The sequence below is a fragment of the Nothobranchius furzeri genome, chromosome 2 (genome assembly GCF_043380555.1).
Source record: "Nothobranchius furzeri strain GRZ-AD chromosome 2, NfurGRZ-RIMD1, whole genome shotgun sequence".
Taxonomy (NCBI): domain Eukaryota; kingdom Metazoa; phylum Chordata; class Actinopteri; order Cyprinodontiformes; family Nothobranchiidae; genus Nothobranchius; species Nothobranchius furzeri.
The window spans coordinates 53,913,438-53,928,914 of NC_091742.1; the positions used below are offsets into that span (position 1 = coordinate 53,913,438).

At 46.0% G+C, this 15,477-nt stretch overlaps 12 non-coding genes across 12 annotated transcripts; all 12 read left to right on the forward strand.

Annotated features, from left to right (window-relative positions):
• Positions 1-698: 698 nt before the first annotated feature.
• On the forward strand, positions 699-817 carry LOC139067243 (5S ribosomal RNA). The gene has a single exon (XR_011519642.1). It is a non-coding gene; the product is annotated as a 5S ribosomal RNA (ribosomal RNA).
• A 1,260-nt stretch (positions 818-2,077) lies between these two features.
• LOC139067252 (5S ribosomal RNA) lies at positions 2,078-2,196 on the forward strand. Its single transcript, XR_011519643.1, has one exon. It is a non-coding gene; the product is annotated as a 5S ribosomal RNA (ribosomal RNA).
• A 1,260-nt stretch (positions 2,197-3,456) lies between these two features.
• Positions 3,457-3,575, forward strand: LOC139067262 (5S ribosomal RNA). Its single transcript, XR_011519644.1, has one exon. It is a non-coding gene; the product is annotated as a 5S ribosomal RNA (ribosomal RNA).
• A 940-nt stretch (positions 3,576-4,515) lies between these two features.
• Positions 4,516-4,634, forward strand: LOC139067273 (5S ribosomal RNA). The gene has a single exon (XR_011519645.1). It is a non-coding gene; the product is annotated as a 5S ribosomal RNA (ribosomal RNA).
• Positions 4,635-5,574: 940 nt separating this feature from the next.
• Positions 5,575-5,693, forward strand: LOC139067284 (5S ribosomal RNA). Its single transcript, XR_011519646.1, has one exon. It is a non-coding gene; the product is annotated as a 5S ribosomal RNA (ribosomal RNA).
• Positions 5,694-6,953: 1,260 nt separating this feature from the next.
• Positions 6,954-7,072, forward strand: LOC139068237 (5S ribosomal RNA). Its single transcript, XR_011519836.1, has one exon. It is a non-coding gene; the product is annotated as a 5S ribosomal RNA (ribosomal RNA).
• Positions 7,073-8,332: 1,260 nt separating this feature from the next.
• Positions 8,333-8,451, forward strand: LOC139068147 (5S ribosomal RNA). The gene has a single exon (XR_011519746.1). It is a non-coding gene; the product is annotated as a 5S ribosomal RNA (ribosomal RNA).
• Positions 8,452-9,391: 940 nt separating this feature from the next.
• On the forward strand, positions 9,392-9,510 carry LOC139067294 (5S ribosomal RNA). Its single transcript, XR_011519648.1, has one exon. It is a non-coding gene; the product is annotated as a 5S ribosomal RNA (ribosomal RNA).
• Positions 9,511-10,450: 940 nt separating this feature from the next.
• Positions 10,451-10,569, forward strand: LOC139067305 (5S ribosomal RNA). Its single transcript, XR_011519649.1, has one exon. It is a non-coding gene; the product is annotated as a 5S ribosomal RNA (ribosomal RNA).
• Positions 10,570-11,829: 1,260 nt separating this feature from the next.
• LOC139067315 (5S ribosomal RNA) lies at positions 11,830-11,948 on the forward strand. Its single transcript, XR_011519650.1, has one exon. It is a non-coding gene; the product is annotated as a 5S ribosomal RNA (ribosomal RNA).
• A 940-nt stretch (positions 11,949-12,888) lies between these two features.
• Positions 12,889-13,007, forward strand: LOC139068275 (5S ribosomal RNA). Its single transcript, XR_011519874.1, has one exon. It is a non-coding gene; the product is annotated as a 5S ribosomal RNA (ribosomal RNA).
• A 1,260-nt stretch (positions 13,008-14,267) lies between these two features.
• On the forward strand, positions 14,268-14,386 carry LOC139068301 (5S ribosomal RNA). Its single transcript, XR_011519900.1, has one exon. It is a non-coding gene; the product is annotated as a 5S ribosomal RNA (ribosomal RNA).
• Positions 14,387-15,477: the final 1,091 nt, after the last annotated feature.

Genomic DNA, 15,477 nt, shown 5'->3' on the forward strand with positions numbered 1-15,477 from the left:
TGCAATTCAGGGATCTAACTAAAGATTGTCATTAAGATTTCGTTCCGGAGCAAGGCTCTGCAGCCTGCGGCCATGATGGCACGTCGCAAGTCTTTGCCGCTACGCTACCAGCTAAAAGAAATGTGGGCCTTTTACTGGAATGGCATCAAAATGCACCAATAGGTCTTTTCCACAAAGACCCAAATAGGTTGTTGGAGAAACACATTGCAATTTATTGCTGCCAAACACAAGAAAAGCTGAACTCACAAACTAAGAAAAATCGGGCGCCAGCCGGCCGGCACCTGTTTGCAAGGATTTCACCCACAGAGCCCGGCCAGACGCAGCCCGAACAGGGGGGCGTGGGTCCCACTTTCCATGGGCCCACCACTCATAGGAGGGACAAAGGAAAAACGAGGTACTTCTCTCAACTGAGGTGAAGGTGGCCTTTTTGTACATCCAAATGTTAAATAATATCGTTTGTACTTTCTGACGTCTGCGATGTGAACAAATTTGGATTAAAGCGCATGAACCTATTCTACTGTGTCACTACACAAGCTCCCCTCTCCGCTTTCGCCCACGGAGCCCGGCCAGACACAGCTCAAACTGGGGATGAGGGCGGTTTACTGGAAAGGCCTCAAATTGCAGCATTCCATTCAATGGCAGCCAAGGGCACAACTGTCTCTGCACCCATAAAACGGAGGACGGAAGGACAAGCCTTCGCTTACGGCCATACCACCCTGAACACGCCCGATCTCGTCTGATCTCGGAAGCTAAGCAGGGTCGGGCCTGGTTAGTACTTGGATGGGAGACCGCCTGGGAATACCAGGTGCTGTAAGCTTTTGTCCTTGTCTTTTGAGCCAGCAGAGGGTGCTGTTATGCACTCGCCCTTCTGAGGAACAACACCTTACAGACCTCAAACAGTTACAACAGCATATTGCACTTTTCCTTAACCCTTTCATGCATAATAGTCACTCAAGTGGACAGGTACTCAAAATTGTTATTTATTTATTTTTGCTATTAAGCACAGCTGTTGAAGACTTTATTGCATTTGAGCACCTCCATTTGGACTTTGGTAAGCCAAGCCAACATATTTCATGTTCAGATTGCACGCTGTTCACTGAGGTGGACATGTAATAAATTATTTGTAAATTATACATTTTTACAAAAAATATTTGTTGAAATTTGTTTCATTCACACCTAAAGATGAATCAAAAAATTGTTAAAAAAAATCATGGTTGAAGATTTCATAATTCATGCATCAAAGGGTTAACACAGAAATGTCAAAAAGCCCATTCCCTGGGGCAATCAGGTTTTAAAAGAGCGTTTCTTCTTCAATACGTTCACATTTTACTTCCCAAGTTGCAATAGAGAAAATCCAACTCATCTATCTGTGACTTACTTGCAATTCAGGGATCTAACTAAAGATTGTCATTAAGATTTCGTTCCGGAGCAAGGCTCTGCAGCCTGCGGCCATGATGGCACGTCGCAAGTCTTTGCCGCTACGCTACCAGCTAAAAGAAATGTGGGCCTTTTACTGGAATGGCATCAAAATGCACCAATAGGTCTTTTCCACAAAGACCCAAATAGGTTGTTGGAGAAACACATTGCAATTTATTGCTGCCAAACACAAGAAAAGCTGAACTCACAAACTAAGAAAAATCGGGCGCCAGCCGGCCGGCACCTGTTTGCAAGGATTTCACCCACAGAGCCCGGCCAGACGCAGCCCGAACAGGGGGGCGTGGGTCCCACTTTCCATGGGCCCACCACTCATAGGAGGGACAAAGGAAAAACGAGGTACTTCTCTCAACTGAGGTGAAGGTGGCCTTTTTGTACATCCAAATGTTAAATAATATCGTTTGTACTTTCTGACGTCTGCGATGTGAACAAATTTGGATTAAAGCGCATGAACCTATTCTACTGTGTCACTACACAAGCTCCCCTCTCCGCTTTCGCCCACGGAGCCCGGCCAGACACAGCTCAAACTGGGGATGAGGGCGGTTTACTGGAAAGGCCTCAAATTGCAGCATTCCATTCAATGGCAGCCAAGGGCACAACTGTCTCTGCACCCATAAAACGGAGGACGGAAGGACAAGCCTTTGCTTACGGCCATACCACCCTGAACACGCCCGATCTCGTCTGATCTCGGAAGCTAAGCAGGGTCGGGCCTGGTTAGTACTTGGATGGGAGACCGCCTGGGAATACCAGGTGCTGTAAGCTTTTGTCCTTGTCTTTTGAGCCAGCAGAGGGTGCTGTTATGCACTCGCCCTTCTGAGGAACAACACCTTACAGACCTCAAACAGTTACAACAGCATATTGCACTTTTCCTTAACCCTTTCATGCATAATAGTCACTCAAGTGGACAGGTACTCAAAATTGTTATTTATTTATTTTTGCTATTAAGCACAGCTGTTGAAGACTTTATTGCATTTGAGCACCTCCATTTGGACTTTGGTAAGCCAAGCCAACATATTTCATGTTCAGATTGCACGCTGTTCACTGAGGTGGACATGTAATAAATTATTTGTAAATTATACATTTTTACAAAAAATATTTGTTGAAATTTGTTTCATTCACACCTAAAGATGAATCAAAAAATTGTTAAAAAAAATCATGGTTGAAGATTTCATAATTCATGCATCAAAGGGTTAACACAGAAATGTCAAAAAGCCCATTCCCTGGGGCAATCAGGTTTTAAAAGAGCGTTTCTTCTTCAATACGTTCACATTTTACTTCCCAAGTTGCAATAGAGAAAATCCAACTCATCTATCTGTGACTTACTTGCAATTCAGGGATCTAACTAAAGATTGTCATTAAGATTTCGTTCCGGAGCAAGGCTCTGCAGCCTGCGGCCATGATGGCACGTCGCAAGTCTTTGCCGCTACGCTACCAGCTAAAAGAAATGTGGGCCTTTTACTGGAATGGCATCAAAATGCACCAATAGGTCTTTTCCACAAAGACCCAAATAGGTTGTTGGAGAAACACATTGCAATTTATTGCTGCCAAACACAAGAAAAGCTGAACTCACAAACTAAGAAAAATCGGGCGCCAGCCGGCCGGCACCTGTTTGCAAGGATTTCACCCACAGAGCCCGGCCAGACGCAGCCCGAACAGGGGGGCGTGGGTCCCACTTTCCATGGGCCCACCACTCATAGGAGGGACAAAGGAAAAACGAGGTACTTCTCTCAACTGAGGTGAAGGTGGCCTTTTTGTACATCCAAATGTTAAATAATATCGTTTGTACTTTCTGACGTCTGCGATGTGAACAAATTTGGATTAAAGCGCATGAACCTATTCTACTGTGTCACTACACAAGCTCCCCTCTCCGCTTTCGCCCACGGAGCCCGGCCAGACACAGCTCAAACTGGGGATGAGGGCGGTTTACTGGAAAGGCCTCAAATTGCAGCATTCCATTCAATGGCAGCCAAGGGCACAACTGTCTCTGCACCCATAAAACGGAGGACGGAAGGACAAGCCTTTGCTTACGGCCATACCACCCTGAACACGCCCGATCTCGTCTGATCTCGGAAGCTAAGCAGGGTCGGGCCTGGTTAGTACTTGGATGGGAGACCGCCTGGGAATACCAGGTGCTGTAAGCTTTTGTCCTTGTCTTTTGAGCCAGCAGAGGGTGCTGTTATGCACTCGCCCTTCTGAGGAACAACACCTTACAGACCTCAAACAGTTACAACAGCATATTGCACTTTTCCTTAACACAGAAATGTCAAAAAGCCCATTCCCTGGGGCAATCAGGTTTTAAAAGAGCGTTTCTTCTTCAATACGTTCACATTTTACTTCCCAAGTTGCAATAGAGAAAATCCAACTCATCTATCTGTGACTTACTTGCAATTCAGGGATCTAACTAAAGATTGTCATTAAGATTTCGTTCCGGAGCAAGGCTCTGCAGCCTGCGGCCATGATGGCACGTCGCAAGTCTTTGCCGCTACGCTACCAGCTAAAAGAAATGTGGGCCTTTTACTGGAATGGCATCAAAATGCACCAATAGGTCTTTTCCACAAAGACCCAAATAGGTTGTTGGAGAAACACATTGCAATTTATTGCTGCCAAACACAAGAAAAGCTGAACTCACAAACTAAGAAAAATCGGGCGCCAGCCGGCCGGCACCTGTTTGCAAGGATTTCACCCACAGAGCCCGGCCAGACGCAGCCCGAACAGGGGGGCATGGGTCCCACTTTCCATGGGCCCACCACTCATAGGAGGGACAAAGGAAAAACGAGGTACTTCTCTCAACTGAGGTGAAGGTGGCCTTTTTGTACATCCAAATGTTAAATAATATCGTTTGTACTTTCTGACGTCTGCGATGTGAACAAATTTGGATTAAAGCGCATGAACCTATTCTACTGTGTCACTACACAAGCTCCCCTCTCCGCTTTCGCCCACGGAGCCCGGCCAGACACAGCTCAAACTGGGGATGAGGGCGGTTTACTGGAAAGGCCTCAAATTGCAGCATTCCATTCAATGGCAGCCAAGGGCACAACTGTCTCTGCACCCATAAAACGGAGGACGGAAGGACAAGCCTTTGCTTACGGCCATACCACCCTGAACACGCCCGATCTCGTCTGATCTCGGAAGCTAAGCAGGGTCGGGCCTGGTTAGTACTTGGATGGGAGACCGCCTGGGAATACCAGGTGCTGTAAGCTTTTGTCCTTGTCTTTTGAGCCAGCAGAGGGTGCTGTTATGCACTCGCCCTTCTGAGGAACAACACCTTACAGACCTCAAACAGTTACAACAGCATATTGCACTTTTCCTTAACACAGAAATGTCAAAAAGCCCATTCCCTGGGGCAATCAGGTTTTAAAAGAGCGTTTCTTCTTCAATACGTTCACATTTTACTTCCCAAGTTGCAATAGAGAAAATCCAACTCATCTATCTGTGACTTACTTGCAATTCAGGGATCTAACTAAAGATTGTCATTAAGATTTCGTTCCGGAGCAAGGCTCTGCAGCCTGCGGCCATGATGGCACGTCGCAAGTCTTTGCCGCTACGCTACCAGCTAAAAGAAATGTGGGCCTTTTACTGGAATGGCATCAAAATGCACCAATAGGTCTTTTCCACAAAGACCCAAATAGGTTGTTGGAGAAACACATTGCAATTTATTGCTGCCAAACACAAGAAAAGCTGAACTCACAAACTAAGAAAAATCGGGCGCCAGCCGGCCGGCACCTGTTTGCAAGGATTTCACCCACAGAGCCCGGCCAGACGCAGCCCGAACAGGGGGGGCGTGGGTCCCACTTTCCATGGGCCCACCACTCATAGGAGGGACAAAGGAAAAACGAGGTACTTCTCTCAACTGAGGTGAAGGTGGCCTTTTTGTACATCCAAATGTTAAATAATATCGTTTGTACTTTCTGACGTCTGCGATGTGAACAAATTTGGATTAAAGCGCATGAACCTATTCTACTGTGTCACTACACAAGCTCCCCTCTCCGCTTTCACCCACGGAGCCCGGCCAGACACAGCTCAACTGGGGATGAGGGCGGTTTACTGGAAAGGCCTCAAATTGCAGCATTCCATTCAATGGCAGCCAAGGGCACAACTGTCTCTGCACCCATAAAACGGAGGACGGAAGGACAAGCCTTCGCTTACGGCCATACCACCCTGAACACGCCCGATCTCGTCTGATCTCGGAAGCTAAGCAGGGTCGGGCCTGGTTAGTACTTGGATGGGAGACCGCCTGGGAATACCAGGTGCTGTAAGCTTTTGTCCTTGTCTTTTGAGCCAGCAGAGGGTGCTGTTATGCACTCGCCCTTCTGAGGAACAACACCTTACAGACCTCAAACAGTTACAACAGCATATTGCACTTTTCCTTAACCCTTTCATGCATAATAGTCACTCAAGTGGACAGGTACTCAAAATTGTTATTTATTTATTTTTGCTATTAAGCACAGCTGTTGAAGACTTTATTGCATTTGAGCACCTCCATTTGGACTTTGGTAAGCCAAGCCAACATATTTCATGTTCAGATTGCACGCTGTTCACTGAGGTGGACATGTAATAAATTATTTGTAAATTATACATTTTTACAAAAAATATTTGTTGAAATTTGTTTCATTCACACCTAAAGATGAATCAAAAAATTGTTAAAAAAAATCATGGTTGAAGATTTCATAATTCATGCATCAAAGGGTTAACACAGAAATGTCAAAAAGCCCATTCCCTGGGGCAATCAGGTTTTAAAAGAGCGTTTCTTCTTCAATACGTTCACATTTTACTTCCCAAGTTGCAATAGAGAAAATCCAACTCATCTATCTGTGACTTACTTGCAATTCAGGGATCTAACTAAAGATTGTCATTAAGATTTCGTTCCGGAGCAAGGCTCTGCAGCCTGCGGCCATGATGGCACGTCGCAAGTCTTTGCCGCTACGCTACCAGCTAAAAGAAATGTGGGCCTTTTACTGGAATGGCATCAAAATGCACCAATAGGTCTTTTCCACAAAGACCCAAATAGGTTGTTGGAGAAACACATTGCAATTTATTGCTGCCAAACACAAGAAAAGCTGAACTCACAAACTAAGAAAAATCGGGCGCCAGTCGGCCGGCACCTGTTTGCAAGGATTTCACCCACAGAGCCCGGCCAGACGCAGCCCGAACAGGGGGGCGTGGGTCCCACTTTCCATGGGCCCACCACTCATAGGAGGGACAAAGGAAAAACGAGGTACTTCTCTCAACTGAGGTGAAGGTGGCCTTTTTGTACATCCAAATGTTAAATAATATCGTTTGTACTTTCTGACGTCTGCGATGTGAACAAATTTGGATTAAAGCGCATGAACCTATTCTACTGTGTCACTACACAAGCTCCCCTCTCCGCTTTCGCCCACGGAGCCCGGCCAGACACAGCTCAAACTGGGGATGAGGGCGGTTTACTGGAAAGGCCTCAAATTGCAGCATTCCATTCAATGGCAGCCAAGGGCACAACTGTCTCTGCACCCATAAAACGGAGGACGGAAGGACAAGCCTTCGCTTACGGCCATACCACCCTGAACACGCCCGTTCTCGTCTGATCTCGGAAGCTAAGCAGGGTCGGGCCTGGTTAGTACTTGGATGGGAGACCGCCTGGGAATACCAGGTGCTGTAAGCTTTTGTCCTTGTCTTTTGAGCCAGCAGAGGGTGCTGTTACGCACTCGCCCTTCTGAGGAACAACACCTTACAGACCTCAAACAGTTACAACAGCATATTGCACTTTTCCTTAACCCTTTCATGCATAATAGTCACTCAAGTGGACAGGTACTCAAAATTGTTATTTATTTATTTTTGCTATTAAGCACAGCTGTTGAAGACTTTATTGCATTTGAGCACCTCCATTTGGACTTTGGTAAGCCAAGCCAACATATTTCATGTTCAGATTGCACGCTGTTCACTGAGGTGGACATGTAATAAATTATTTGTAAATTATACATTTTTACAAAAAATATTTGTTGAAATTTGTTTCATTCACACCTAAAGATGAATCAAAAAATTGTTAAAAAAAATCATGGTTGAAGATTTCATAATTCATGCATCAAAGGGTTAACACAGAAATGTCAAAAAGCCCATTCCCTGGGGCAATCAGGTTTTAAAAGAGCGTTTCTTCTTCAATACGTTCACATTTTACTTCCCAAGTTGCAATAGAGAAAATCCAACTCATCTATCTGTGACTTACTTGCAATTCAGGGATCTAACTAAAGATTGTCATTAAGATTTCGTTCCGGAGCAAGGCTCTGCAGCCTGCGGCCATGATGGCACGTCGCAAGTCTTTGCCGCTACGCTACCAGCTAAAAGAAATGTGGGCCTTTTACTGGAATGGCATCAAAATGCACCAATAGGTCTTTTCCACAAAGACCCAAATAGGTTGTTGGAGAAACACATTGCAATTTATTGCTGCCAAACACAAGAAAAGCTGAACTCACAAACTAAGAAAAATCGGGCGCCAGCCGGCCGGCACCTGTTTGCAAGGATTTCACCCACAGAGCCCGGCCAGACGCAGCCCGAACAGGGGGGCGTGGGTCCCACTTTCCATGGGCCCACCACTCATAGGAGGGACAAAGGAAAAACGAGGTACTTCTCTCAACTGAGGTGAAGGTGGCCTTTTTGTACATCCAAATGTTAAATAATATCGTTTGTACTTTCTGACGTCTGCGATGTGAACAAATTTGGATTAAAGCGCATGAACCTATTCTACTGTGTCACTACACAAGCTCCCCTCTCCGCTTTCGCCCACGGAGCCCGGCCAGACACAGCTCAAACTGGGGATGAGGGCGGTTTACTGGAAAGGCCTCAAATTGCAGCATTCCATTCAATGGCAGCCAAGGGCACAACTGTCTCTGCACCCATAAAACGGAGGACGGAAGGACAAGCCTTTGCTTACGGCCATTCCACCCTGAACACGCCCGATCTCGTCTGATCTCGGAAGCTAAGCAGGGTCGGGCCTGGTTAGTACTTGGATGGGAGACCGCCTGGGAATACCAGGTGCTGTAAGCTTTTGTCCTTGTCTTTTGAGCCAGCAGAGGGTGCTGTTATGCACTCGCCCTTCTGAGGAACAACACCTTACAGACCTCAAACAGTTACAACAGCATATTGCACTTTTCCTTAACACAGAAATGTCAAAAAGCCCATTCCCTGGGGCAATCAGGTTTTAAAAGAGCGTTTCTTCTTCAATACGTTCACATTTTACTTCCCAAGTTGCAATAGAGAAAATCCAACTCATCTATCTGTGACTTACTTGCAATTCAGGGATCTAACTAAAGATTGTCATTAAGATTTCGTTCCGGAGAAAGGCTCTGCAGCCTGCGGCCATGATGGCACGTCGCAAGTCTTTGCCGCTACGCTACCAGCTAAAAGAAATGTGGGCCTTTTACTGGAATGGCATCAAAATGCACCAATAGGTCTTTTCCACAAAGACCCAAATAGGTTGTTGGAGAAACACATTGCAATTTATTGCTGCCAAACACAAGAAAAGCTGAACTCACAAACTAAGAAAAATCGGGCGCCAGCCGGCCGGCACCTGTTTGCAAGGATTTCACCCACAGAGCCCGGCCAGACGCAGCCCGAACAGGGGGGCATGGGTCCCACTTTCCATGGGCCCACCACTCATAGGAGGGACAAAGGAAAAACGAGGTACTTCTCTCAACTGAGGTGAAGGTGGCCTTTTTGTACATCCAAATGTTAAATAATATCGTTTGTACTTTCTGACGTCTGCGATGTGAACAAATTTGGATTAAAGCGCATGAACCTATTCTACTGTGTCACTACACAAGCTCCCCTCTCCGCTTTCGCCCACGGAGCCCGGCCAGACACAGCTCAAACTGGGGATGAGGGCGGTTTACTGGAAAGGCCTCAAATTGCAGCATTCCATTCAATGGCAGCCAAGGGCACAACTGTCTCTGCACCCATAAAACGGAGGACGGAAGGACAAGCCTTTGCTTACGGCCATACCACCCTGAACACGCCCGATCTCGTCTGATCTCGGAAGCTAAGCAGGGTCGGGCCTGGTTAGTACTTGGATGGGAGACCGCCTGGGAATACCAGGTGCTGTAAGCTTTTGTCCTTGTCTTTTGAGCCAGCAGAGGGTGCTGTTATGCACTCGCCCTTCTGAGGAACAACACCTTACAGACCTCAAACAGTTACAACAGCATATTGCACTTTTCCTTAACACAGAAATGTCAAAAAGCCCATTCCCTGGGGCAATCAGGTTTTAAAAGAGCGTTTCTTCTTCAATACGTTCACATTTTACTTCCCAAGTTGCAATAGAGAAAATCCAACTCATCTATCTGTGACTTACTTGCAATTCAGGGATCTAACTAAAGATTGTCATTAAGATTTCGTTCCGGAGCAAGGCTCTGCAGCCTGCGGCCATGATGGCACGTCGCAAGTCTTTGCCGCTACGCTACCAGCTAAAAGAAATGTGGGCCTTTTACTGGAATGGCATCAAAATGCACCAATAGGTCTTTTCCACAAAGACCCAAATAGGTTGTTGGAGAAACACATTGCAATTTATTGCTGCCAAACACAAGAAAAGCTGAACTCACAAACTAAGAAAAATCGGGCGCCAGTCGGCCGGCACCTGTTTGCAAGGATTTCACCCACAGAGCCCGGCCAGACGCAGCCCGAACAGGGGGGCGTGGGTCCCACTTTCCATGGGCCCACCACTCATAGGAGGGACAAAGGAAAAACGAGGTACTTCTCTCAACTGAGGTGAAGGTGGCCTTTTTGTACATCCAAATGTTAAATAATATCGTTTGTACTTTCTGACGTCTGCGATGTGAACAAATTTGGATTAAAGCGCATGAACCTATTCTACTGTGTCACTACACAAGCTCCCCTCTCCGCTTTCGCCCACGGAGCCCGGCCAGACACAGCTCAAACTGGGGATGAGGGCGGTTTACTGGAAAGGCCTCAAATTGCAGCATTCCATTCAATGGCAGCCAAGGGCACAACTGTCTCTGCACCCATAAAACGGAGGACGGAAGGACAAGCCTTCGCTTACGGCCATACCACCCTGAACACGCCCGATCTCGTCTGATCTCGGAAGCTAAGCAGGGTCGGGCCTGGTTAGTACTTGGATGGGAGACCGCCTGGGAATACCAGGTGCTGTAAGCTTTTGTCCTTGTCTTTTGAGCCAGCAGAGGGTGCTGTTATGCACTCGCCCTTCTGAGGAACAACACCTTACAGACCTCAAACAGTTACAACAGCATATTGCACTTTTCCTTAACCCTTTCATGCATAATAGTCACTCAAGTGGACAGGTACTCAAAATTGTTATTTATTTATTTTTGCTATTAAGCACAGCTGTTGAAGACTTTATTGCATTTGAGCACCTCCATTTGGACTTTGGTAAGCCAAGCCAACATATTTCATGTTCAGATTGCACGCTGTTCACTGAGGTGGACATGTAATAAATTATTTGTAAATTATACATTTTTACAAAAAATATTTGTTGAAATTTGTTTCATTCACACCTAAAGATGAATCAAAAAATTGTTAAAAAAAATCATGGTTGAAGATTTCATAATTCATGCATCAAAGGGTTAACACAGAAATGTCAAAAAGCCCATTCCCTGGGGCAATCAGGTTTTAAAAGAGCGTTTCTTCTTCAATACGTTCACATTTTACTTCCCAAGTTGCAATAGAGAAAATCCAACTCATCTATCTGTGACTTACTTGCAATTCAGGGATCTAACTAAAGATTGTCATTAAGATTTCGTTCCGGAGCAAGGCTCTGCAGCCTGCGGCCATGATGGCACGTCGCAAGTCTTTGCCGCTACGCTACCAGCTAAAAGAAATGTGGGCCTTTTACTGGAATGGCATCAAAATGCACCAATAGGTCTTTTCCACAAAGACCCAAATAGGTTGTTGGAGAAACACATTGCAATTTATTGCTGCCAAACACAAGAAAAGCTGAACTCACAAACTAAGAAAAATCGGGCGCCAGCCGGCCGGCACCTGTTTGCAAGGATTTCACCCACAGAGCCCGGCCAGACGCAGCCCGAACAGGGGGGCGTGGGTCCCACTTTCCATGGGCCCACCACTCATAGGAGGGACAAAGGAAAAACGAGGTACTTCTCTCAACTGAGGTGAAGGTGGCCTTTTTGTACATCCAAATGTTAAATAATATCGTTTGTACTTTCTGACGTCTGCGATGTGAACAAATTTGGATTAAAGCGCATGAACCTATTCTACTGTGTCACTACACAAGCTCCCCTCTCCGCTTTCGCCCACGGAGCCCGGCCAGACACAGCTCAAACTGGGGATGAGGGCGGTTTACTGGAAAGGCCTCAAATTGCAGCATTCCATTCAATGGCAGCCAAGGGCACAACTGTCTCTGCACCCATAAAACGGAGGACGGAAGGACAAGCCTTTGCTTACGGCCATACCACCCTGAACACGCCCGATCTCGTCTGATCTCGGAAGCTAAGCAGGGTCGGGCCTGGTTAGTACTTGGATGGGAGACCGCCTGGGAATACCAGGTGCTGTAAGCTTTTGTCCTTGTCTTTTGAGCCAGCAGAGGGTGCTGTTATGCACTCGCCCTTCTGAGGAACAACACCTTACAGACCTCAAACAGTTACAACAGCATATTGCACTTTTCCTTAACACAGAAATGTCAAAAAGCCCATTCCCTGGGGCAATCAGGTTTTAAAAGAGCGTTTCTTCTTCAATACGTTCACATTTTACTTCCCAAGTTGCAATAGAGAAAATCCAACTCATCTATCTGTGACTTACTTGCAATTCAGGGATCTAACTAAAGATTGTCATTAAGATTTCGTTCCGGAGCAAGGCTCTGCAGCCTGCGGCCATGATGGCACGTCGCAAGTCTTTGCCGCTACGCTACCAGCTAAAAGAAATGTGGGCCTTTTACTGGAATGGCATCAAAATGCACCAATAGGTCTTTTCCACAAAGACCCAAATAGGTTGTTGGAGAAACACATTGCAATTTATTGCTGCCAAACACAAGAAAAGCTGAACTCACAAACTAAGAAAAATCGGGCGCCAGTCGGCCGGCACCTGTTTGCAAGGATTTCACCCACAGAGCCCGGCCAGACGCAGCCCGAACAGGGGGGCGTGGGTCCCACTTTCCATGGGCCCACCACTCATAGGAGGGACAAAGGAAAAACGAGGTACTTCTCTCAACTGAGGTGAAGGTGGCCTTTTTGTACATCCAAATGTTAAATAATATCGTTTGTACTTTCTGACGTCTGCGATGTGAACAAATTTGGATTAAAGCGCATGAACCTATTCTACTGTGTCACTACACAAGCTCCCCTCTCCGCTTTCGCCCACGGAGCCCGGCCAGACACAGCTCAAACTGGGGATGAGGGCGGTTTACTGGAAAGGCCTCAAATTGCAGCATTCCATTCAATGGCAGCCAAGGGCACAACTGTCTCTGCACCCATAAAACGGAGGACGGAAGGACAAGCCTTCGCTTACGGCCATACCACCCTGAACACGCCCTATCTCGTCTGATCTCGGAAGCTAAGCAGGGTCGGGCCTGGTTAGTACTTGGATGGGAGACCGCCTGGGAATACCAGGTGCTGTAAGCTTTTGTCCTTGTCTTTTGAGCCAGCAGAGGGTGCAGTTACGCACTCGCCCTTCTGAGGAACAACACCTTACAGACCTCAAACAGTTACAACAGCATATTGCACTTTTCCTTAACCCTTTCATGCATAATAGTCACTCAAGTGGACAGGTACTCAAAATTGTTATTTATTTATTTTTGCTATTAAGCACAGCTGTTGAAGACTTTATTGCATTTGAGCACCTCCATTTGGACTTTGGTAAGCCAAGCCAACATATTTCATGTTCAGATTGCACGCTGTTCACTGAGGTGGACATGTAATAAATTATTTGTAAATTATACATTTTTACAAAAAATATTTGTTGAAATTTGTTTCATTCACACCTAAAGATGAATCAAAAAATTGTTAAAAAAAATCATGGTTGAAGATTTCATAATTCATGCATCAAAGGGTTAACACAGAAATGTCAAAAAGCCCATTCCCTGGGGCAATCAGGTTTTAAAAGAGCGTTTCTTCTTCAATACGTTCACATTTTACTTCCCAAGTTGCAATAGAGAAAATCCAACTCATCTATCTGTGACTTACTTGCAATTCAGGGATCTAACTAAAGATTGTCATTAAGATTTCGTTCCGGAGCAAGGCTCTGCAGCCTGCGGCCATGATGGCACGTCGCAAGTCTTTGCCGCTACGCTACCAGCTAAAAGAAATGTGGGCCTTTTACTGGAATGGCATCAAAATGCACCAATAGGTCTTTTCCACAAAGACCCAAATAGGTTGTTGGAGAAACACATTGCAATTTATTGCTGCCAAACACAAGAAAAGCTGAACTCACAAACTAAGAAAAATCGGGCGCCAGCCGGCCGGCACCTGTTTGCAAGGATTTCACCCACAGAGCCCGGCCAGACGCAGCCCGAACAGGGGGGCGTGGGTCCCACTTTCCATGGGCCCACCACTCATAGGAGGGACAAAGGAAAAACGAGGTACTTCTCTCAACTGAGGTGAAGGTGGCCTTTTTGTACATCCAAATGTTAAATAATATCGTTTGTACTTTCTGACGTCTGCGATGTGAACAAATTTGGATTAAAGCGCATGAACCTATTCTACTGTGTCACTACACAAGCTCCCCTCTCCGCTTTCGCCCACGGAGCCCGGCCAGACACAGCTCAAACTGGGGATGAGGGCGGTTTACTGGAAAGGCCTCAAATTGCAGCATTCCATTCAATGGCAGCCAAGGGCACAACTGTCTCTGCACCCATAAAACGGAGGACGGAAGGACAAGCCTTCGCTTACGGCCATACCACCCTGAACACGCCCGATCTCGTCTGATCTCGGAAGCTAAGCAGGGTCGGGCCTGGTTAGTACTTGGATGGGAGACCGCCTGGGAATACCAGCTGCTGTAAGTTTTTGTCCTTGTCTTTTGAGCCAGCAGAGGGTGCTGTTACGCACTCGCCCTTCTGAGGAACAACACCTTACAGACCTCAAACAGTTACAACAGCATATTGCACTTTTCCTTAACCCTTTCATGCATAATAGTCACTCAAGTGGACAGGTACTCAAAATTGTTATTTATTTATTTTTGCTATTAAGCACAGCTGTTGAAGACTTTATTGCATTTGAGCACCTCCATTTGGACTTTGGTAAGCCAAGCCAACATATTTCATGTTCAGATTGCACGCTGTTCACTGAGGTGGACATGTAATAAATTATTTGTAAATTATACATTTTTACAAAAAATATTTGTTGAAATTTGTTTCATTCACACCTAAAGATGAATCAAAAAATTGTTAAAAAAAATCATGGTTGAAGATTTCATAATTCATGCATCAAAGGGTTAACACAGAAATGTCAAAAAGCCCATTCCCTGGGGCAATCAGGTTTTAAAAGAGCGTTTCTTCTTCAATACGTTCACATTTTACTTCCCAAGTTGCAATAGAGAAAATCCAACTCATCTATCTGTGACTTACTTGCAATTCAGGGATCTAACTAAAGATTGTCATTAAGATTTCGTTCCGGAGCAAGGCTCTGCAGCCTGCGGCCATGATGGCACGTCGCAAGTCTTTGCCGCTACGCTACCAGCTAAAAGAAATGTGGGCCTTTTACTGGAATGGCATCAAAATGCACCAATAGGTCTTTTCCACAAAGACCCAAATAGGTTGTTGGAGAAACACATTGCAATTTATTGCTGCCAAACACAAGAAAAGCTGAACTCACAAACTAAGAAAAATCGGGCGCCAGTCGGCCGGCACCTGTTTGCAAGGATTTCACCCACAGAGCCCGGCCAGACGCAGCCCGAACAGGGGGGCGTGGGTCCCACTTTCCATGGGCCCACCACTCATAGGAGGGACAAAGGAAAAACGAGGTACTTCTCTCAACTGAGGTGAAGGTGGCCTTTTTGTACATCCAAATGTTAAATAATATCGTTTGTACTTTCTGACGTCTGCGATGTGAACAAATTTGGATTAAAGCGCATGAACCTATTCTACTGTGTCACTAC